This window comes from Mesocricetus auratus, unplaced genomic scaffold (assembly GCF_017639785.1).
Source record: "Mesocricetus auratus isolate SY011 unplaced genomic scaffold, BCM_Maur_2.0 Super-Scaffold_100001, whole genome shotgun sequence".
Lineage (NCBI taxonomy): Eukaryota > Metazoa > Chordata > Mammalia > Rodentia > Cricetidae > Mesocricetus > Mesocricetus auratus.
In genome coordinates, this window is record NW_024429187.1 from 9,746,923 (window position 1) to 9,754,840 (window position 7,918).

General features: G+C 41.2%; 1 long non-coding RNA gene across 1 annotated transcript; it reads right to left on the minus strand.

Annotated features, from left to right (window-relative positions):
* Positions 1–837: 837 nt before the first annotated feature.
* Positions 838–7,642, minus strand: LOC121139689. The gene is made up of 2 exons (XR_005876595.1): positions 1,709–7,642; positions 838–1,067 (listed from the first exon to the last, which is right to left on the minus strand). It is a non-coding gene; the product is annotated as an uncharacterized LOC121139689 (long non-coding RNA).
* Between the last annotated feature and the right edge of the window lie 276 nt (positions 7,643–7,918).

A 7,918-nucleotide genomic window follows, 5' to 3' on the forward strand; every position in this document is an offset into this window, starting at 1 on the left:
TGGGGTCACAAGGGAGTTGAGGCATGTTTTCATTGTAAATGAAGCTTATAGTCTGATGGGAGATTCACAGAAAGTTACCGGTTTTACAGCTGGATCATAACATGGCCATACTCAAAGGTTAAAGCCTCTTGGGCCTTAAGGATGAATTGTTGCTGTTTTAACATTCTTACTTGAAACATCTCCATGAAAACAGAATATAGTCTGTATGTAATCAATCTTCATAGCAAATTCTGCTGTTGTGTTGGCATTCTCAATTCTCAGCTGGTGGGACTTTACCTTCTAGAGGGTTCCTTTCCTTTTGTATCTCCCCTGAACTTATCTCTGTCTTTCTACCCTGGGCTCAGGATTAGTCTTTCCTGCCCACAGTCCCTGTTCACATTTTTGATAACTTACTTGCACCAGGCTTAATTCTGAAACTAGCCATGCTCTATCTAGAGAGGGAAATTAGCCTCTGGGTGTGTTGGTTTTCAAGTCTAGATTTGGCTTCAGATACAACAAAAGTAGGAAAGAAACAAGGAAATTACACCATTAATTTCTCCATAAGCACAAGTCCCTTTCTGAAGTTTGCCTAACCTCGTTGCAGGTTGAGATGAGGCTTAAATGTATTTCACGGGAAATGTGCGACATAAATGTAGAGGGGATAGGAGTTGGGGGAGGGAGGGCTCTACCATGCACAACTATCAGAGGATAAGAGAGGGTGGCAGACTGGTGAATACAGACAAAAGTACTGAATCCATTGTTATTTAACTCATTAAACTGTAAGTATATTTAAAACAAAACCAACCCAACAAAAAGCTGTTCAACCCCAGTGGATTTAACGCAAAACTCAAATTCAAATTTTTAAGAAATATCTTTAATTTTTTTATTTCTGTGAACTAATTATTCAATAGAGAGAAAGAGAAGCTGAGGAAGCACACATTTAAAAACACCACATTGGCGAATTTAATGAGAAGTCTATACTTTTGTTGTTGGGCTGTACTGAAGAATTACAGCAGGCTGAGTAGTCACAGTTCTGGCAGTGCATTTGTATCAAGGATAATTGCTTTGCCACTGAAGGATGAATATCTCTGAAATAGAAGAAATATAATTACAAGCCTTACCATAGTTTCAAAAGGGCTCAACACTTCTCAGCTCCTGAACAAACTCCATGACCTTTGTCAAACAAGTCAAAATGTATTTTCCTCTGGGAGGTAATTTGTGTTCAAGATATCACAGAATGGGGCTCAAAGATCAGGCAGTGTCATTGTTATGCACAAATCTAGCATCTTTAGAAATAAATAGAATACGCTAAAAGCCAATCATTCATTTCAACAATATGCTGTAGGGAATTTCTTCTTGGAATGGCAGGGGGCAGAGGGAGAGAGAGAGAGAGAGAGACAGAGAGAGAGAGAGAGAGAGAGAGAGAGAGAGAGAGAGAGAGAGAGAGAGAGAGAGAGAGCAGAGAGAGACAGAGAGAGAGAGAGAGAGAGAGAGAGAAGTTAGGTGCCCACATTAGGGTTCACACAAATACCTGTAACTCTGTTTTTCCAGGGGGATCCAGCAACAACTGCTTCTGGCCTGCAGGAACCCTACACGCATGTGAATGTCTCTGCCTCCCAAATACCTTGATTACTGTGCATGTGTCTCCATTCCTGGCTTCTATAGTGAATTTTTTTTTGCACAGCTATAATCTAGATGTGTCCACAAATTCATGCGTTGGGAAACTTACCCCCAGTGCAGCATCCTCTGGAACCAGTAATGTAGAGCATTACCAGGAACTGAGGGGGACAGAGGGTGGCAGCTGAGAAAGATCATTGGTTTGTTTGTATTCTCAAGAGAGACAGCTTGTGTCATTCATTCTGTTTTCATGTCAGGTCGGTTTCCTGTGGTCAATATTTAAAAGGGTGAAAAGGGCTGGAATTAAAGTTCAAAGGTAAAGCCCTTGCCCAGCATGCATAGTTTTTTTAAATTTTATTCCCCAACTCTACAACAAGGAAAGGAAGAGAAGAAAAGAGGTTGGGAGGGCAAAAGAAAAGAGAAAGGAAGACTGTATTCTCTCCATCTGATACCCTCTTTGCAAGTCATTTAACAACAATCCATTCTTCGTCTGACCCAGATAAATTTTCAAGTATTTATTCATTTGTATTTGTATAATGCGTTTAGAGGGATGGATGGGTTTACAGGTGCATGTGAAAGTCTCATGTACTAATGTGGAAGTCAGAGGACAACTTCTGAGGGTTTGTTCTCTCCTACCATGTGGGTCCTGGGGATGGAACTCAAGTCCTCAGGCTTAATGGCAATGCCTTTACCTGATGAGTCATGCTATCCCTACCAATTTCAATCATTTTCTAGTTGGGCAGACACTGACTTAAGTCATCAGTGATGGCCCAAATAAAAACAAGACTTAAGAACTAAGTAGAAAGCATACAATGGAATCCAGGTGTGGTGATGTTCAAACCCAAGTACTCAAGGGGTGGAGATTGAAGGAACACCACAAGTTTGAGGCCATACTGTTTAACATAGTAAGTTCCAGGCCAGCCTGGGTCACATAGCAAGACCATGTCTCAGAAGGACAAAGCAAAAGTGTAGAGAGTAGGAATGAATGAAATATCCAAATGTCTATGAATATATAAATTTACCTTTTAAAGGATAGTGGTTATTAAAGTGTATTTTAAAAATACTAGCTAAATTACCAAGACTCAGAAGAAAAACTGGAAGAATGATGCTTTTTTTAGTGCTGCCATTCTGAGTCTAAAGGTGATTTTTCCTACATTGGCTGTTCTCCTTTGACCCTGTTAATGGGTGGCTTGGGAAGCTGTCAAATGCCAGTGGTGGTCAGACAAAGAGAAGATGCCCTACCAGCTATACAAAGGCTTTGTAACCAGGACTCAGGTCCTAGTGGACATAATGATGGTTGGAGTCTGTGTCAAATCAGAATGCTAGGTAGACCAGCAAGCCCTATTGGTGGTGACTTCAGTCATCTGAAATACTGTGTGACTGACAACCCAAGTCTTTTGATATATTCACTCAAATTACTGAGATTCCCTCAAAGTGCTTTCATTTGTTGTAGACATTTTCATGGTTTTATACATATGCACAATGGTTATACACAAAGCCAGTGATGATATAATGAATTTTCATGGAATCAATTTCAAAAACAATGACTTAGAATTCTGAAAAAGTCTTTTCACAGGTCATGTCTCTTTGTTGGATGTGATGTGAGAGATGAAATATAAAGCATGGAAAATATAAAAATAAAAGAGTTAATGCTGACAGTTTAAAATATTGGGGAGATGGGTAGAGACATGGATCAGTGGTTAATACCACTTTCTACTTGTACAGATAACTAGCATTTGGTTCCTAGCGCCAACATCAGATGACTCATAACCACCTAAATCTAGTTTTAGGGATTCAATGCCCTCTGCTAGCCTCCATAGGCATTGTACACATGTGTTGCACACACGCACATCCAGGCACATACCCATACACACAAAATAAAAATAACCACAACTGTAAAATAAAGCAAGAGCAGGGAAAAAGGGAACTGAATATAAAAAGACAATGAAAACCTACAATAAACATTCAACATATACATATTGAAGTGTATTACAGAGGTTATCTGTAACAATTAGACAGTTCTCACACTCCTTGACTTAGGCTAAGTCTTGCATTGAAATGAAAAGCTTGTACTTTCAGGGAAATACTCTCCTTGGATATTATTTTCACATTTATTTTCTATGTGGCTCAGCTCTTTGAAGTTATTCAATATGTACCCGCATGAGCACTCCCTATTAAATTTTCCATCTTCTGTGCAATGTTCTACGTAACCTTGAACACAGGAAATTGATTATGTATATATGATCTCACACAGATCACAGCTCTGGCAGAAATAACATGGGTGATCAAATAGGAATGCTAACACCTGTCTTCCTTCATCATTGTTTCCCAACTAATCAATACCTCCTTTAGGCAAATGCAGCTTTAGTTCATAAAAAGATTCTGGAATTTCACTGACTAGAAAGAATGATAAGTCACACACTTGATGCAATAAGTCCAATAAGTCTTTAATTTTTATTTTATTATTTTATGTGTGTATATGTTTTCTCAATTGCCTGTCTGTGTCCCACATGTGTGCAATGCCCACGAAGACCAGAAAAGGGTGCTGAAATCCCATGAAACAGGAGTTATCAGTGACTGTGAGCTGTCATGTGGGTGCTGGTAGTCAAACTTGGGTCCTTTGCAAGAGCAGCCAATGCACTTAACCACTGAGCCATCTCTCCAGTCCCAATTGATGCAATACATTAAGGGGGAAAACATCTGTTTAAAAATGCATCTGCACTGTGACAGACACACATTCAAGTGACAGACACACCTGCACTGTGACAGACACACCTGCACCGTGACAGACACACCTGCACTGTGATAGACACACCTGCACTGTGACAGACACACCTGCACTGTGACAGACTCACCTGCCAGTGACAGACACACCTGCACCGTGACAGACACACCTGCACCGTGATAGACACACCTGCACCGTGACAGACACACCTGCACTGTGATACACACACCTGCACCGTGACAGACACACCTGCACTGTGATAATCACACTTGCATTGTGATAGACACACCTGCACTGTAGCAATGCACTATGGAACTGAAACAGGAACTTGGGGTTTGATTTTGCTGGATAGACTTGGTTCCTCACATGGGTTCACAAGGCAGTTGAATACACATGGAAGCCTGGTGTCTCTGCTCTCACTTTCTGTCTGTTCCCTTGACTTTGGGGTTGTCTGCTTGCCAGGGTCTGTTAACTGTTCAAGACATGTGTATCCAGTTCATGACTTCCTTCTTCTAGGCTCAAGGTACAGAGAGAAGTCATTGCTCTGATCTGCATTAGCTTTGGATTTCAAGAATAGCAAATCCCTGGAAATATGCTATCCCCATTCCCATGAGGGCAATTATCTGTAAGAACGAGACCACATCCAGGAGCAGAACTAACCTCCTGAGAACCACCTTGCCCTCCATTCACTAAGGACATGGACCACCTTGCAGGAACAAAGCTGACAGTCTGGTCAAGAAAGCAAACCACATCTAGGCCAGGACTGCTTAATTATGCATGCCTCTTGCCCACCTTGCCCCAACCCAAAGCTCATGTCACTACCTCAAGACAGACTTGGGGTCACTGAGAACCTTTATTTGTGCCCCTTCCCAGTGTGGCTGCATTGAATAAATCTCTCCGTGTTTGCTCAACTCTTTAATGGGACATTGATCAAGCCTAGTCTGTCAGACACGCTAGAATTTGGACTTCCAGCATTGAAAATCTTAGGTCACAAATTTCATTATTTTACCTTAGAGTTGATTTAATTTTATTTCCAAATTCTGGTTGCAACCCACTGGATGTAAGCTGTAGGAAGCCAACTGGTCCCACCTGGGTTGCTCCTTAGTGTCACATTGAGTCTGTGCCTGTGGAACCCAAGGGACTCTCCTGTGACCAACTCATGGAAAGATCTGGCCAAGGAGAAATTGCTCTTCTTAATGTTTCCTTAAACACATGAATCAATGAGTTTTTATGAATTTCATATTCACTTTAACCATAATTTCAGCATTTTTACTGCTTTCGTGGTACAAGATCCATTCTTTGATGAATTTGGTCATTGCTTGTATTCCTTTTATGGTCTTTCTTTATCAGAACACAAATGGGAAAAATGAATAATTTATTCAGGAGAGTTGGCTAATCTTAAGGGTATCCACTTACAATTAGTATCTCATGTTTGCAATCCTCTTTACATAAAATTGCTTTTATCATTAGCAGGGGTCTTTCAAAATCATTTTTAAGTCAGGTATGGGGGTGTATGCCATAAGGGAGGTTCTCAAGTTCAAAATTAACCTGGGCTGTACAGCAATTCCGGGTTTACACAGTGAGACCCAGTCTCAAAAAACAACCAACCTCCGCACCACCCACCTTAAAAATTCTCACATTGTGGAGTATAAAACTGATGTTTGTAGAGGAAATTTAAGCAATGAGTATAGAACTGATGTTTGTAGAGAAAATCTAAGTTATTTCATATAGATTTGTAGTTGACATTATAGAAAGATCTTTATCAGAACCTCCACTTTCTGTTATCGTGATGAGTCCCTTACATTTGGCCAGGAGCTTTGAGGGCATCAGCTCAATTTATCATCACTCCATCTCAAGAGAGCAGTGCTGTCACAGGAGAGTCCAGACAACAGACAGTTCACGTCTTCTGCTGCCTGACTGGTATCCATCTGTGCTGTTTGTTTTTCTGAATGTTCTTAAGAAGCACACTTCTCAACTGAAATCAGTGTTCAGCAAAGGGTAAACAGAAAGCACTTAGACTCCTTAGTTTCTCTGAGTAATTACTCACAGGCTAATTCTAACACTTCTCTGTGCTCTGTTCAAGTACCATTCGAGTCTATGAAGAAGGAGGAGGAGAAGAAGAAGGAGGAGGGGAAGGAGGAGGATGAGGATGAGGGAGAGGAAGAGGAGGAGGAAGAGACAGCCTGGTACAATATCATCTTCCAGATCTTTTAATGGCTCAAGAAATAAACTCAAACATATTGTCCATGAAGCTTAGAATTTGTCTTTCGAAACAGAAATTCAGGCATATGAGGAAAACACTGCTTTGACCCTTAGTGTTATCACTTGTGTTTTGCAAAGTCTCCTCTGGGAGTCAAATGTGGCATCACTACCCAGACTTACATTCACACTGAGATTTAAGGCTCATTAAAGGGAAGAGTAACCCAATAGCATCCCTACCAGCATAGCCCATAAATGGATAGTCTCCTTGAAAATGATGACGGGACAGCCCTCAATACTGGAGCAAACTTATGTAGTCATTGTGGGTGCAAGTATTTCAAACCTGGCTCATCCATTTACCCTTTTAACTCTCTTTCTGCTGGATACAGTAAAATGAGGAAAAATTCAATAGTTCATGCCACCCTTCTTCTGTCTTCATTTTCATGGACAGGGAAGCTGAGGCATACGTGAATTTAGCTTGTCACTCCAGACACAGTACCAGTAAGAAGGGAGCAAGGCTGTGAAATCCAGGCACATCTATAATCAGAGCATGTCACACTCTCATGTGAACAGAAATTAGCTAAGATGCCTTGGATTGGACTAACAGAAATACTGTACATGGTGTGAGGGGAATACCTTATAAACACCCCTTTTCTTTGCAACTCTAGAGGTTAGGGGAGCCACTATTTTTCTAGTTTGATCTTGTAATTCAACGAGGGAGGGAATACAGACCGAGTATCTGATGACGGCCTGCTCTTGGATGGTGTAGGCTGAGTACCATTCTTGAAGGACAGAGTGAACTAGGGATGGGGGTATATCTCAGGTGCAGTGATGCCTACTGTGTGCAGTGCCAAGGCCCAGAGTTCAGTCCTCAGAATTTAAAATAAGATTTCATCCTGCCAGCACATGTGGCAATGGTCGCCTGTAATTCCTGCATTTGGGAGGTGGTGGCAGGGACATAGGGGGTTCAAGGACAGCCTCAGCAAAATAGTGAAATTGTCCAGACTGAGCCATATAAGATCCTGTCTCAGAAAGAAAAAAAATCACATAAACAACAAAGGAAAGGGATAGAACCCCTTGGGTATTAGTTTCTTTCTTTCATTCTTTTTTTTCTTTCCTTCCCCTTCCTCCCTCTGTCCCTTTCCCTCCCCCCTGCCTCTCTCCCTCCTCTCTTTTTCTTAATTTGCAATACAAACCCAAGGACTCACAATTGCTAAGGACAGTGTCACTGATCCACACCACCAGTCAGCCCATCAGTTTCTTTTGTAAGAGGACAAATCCCATATGGTTCAGTCCATTCTCAAAGGTCCCGCCCTCCTCTTAATGCTATGGACTTGGGCCTTAGTGTTTCTTCTATATATGAATCTTTAGAAGAAGCAGATATATTTAGACCTTAGC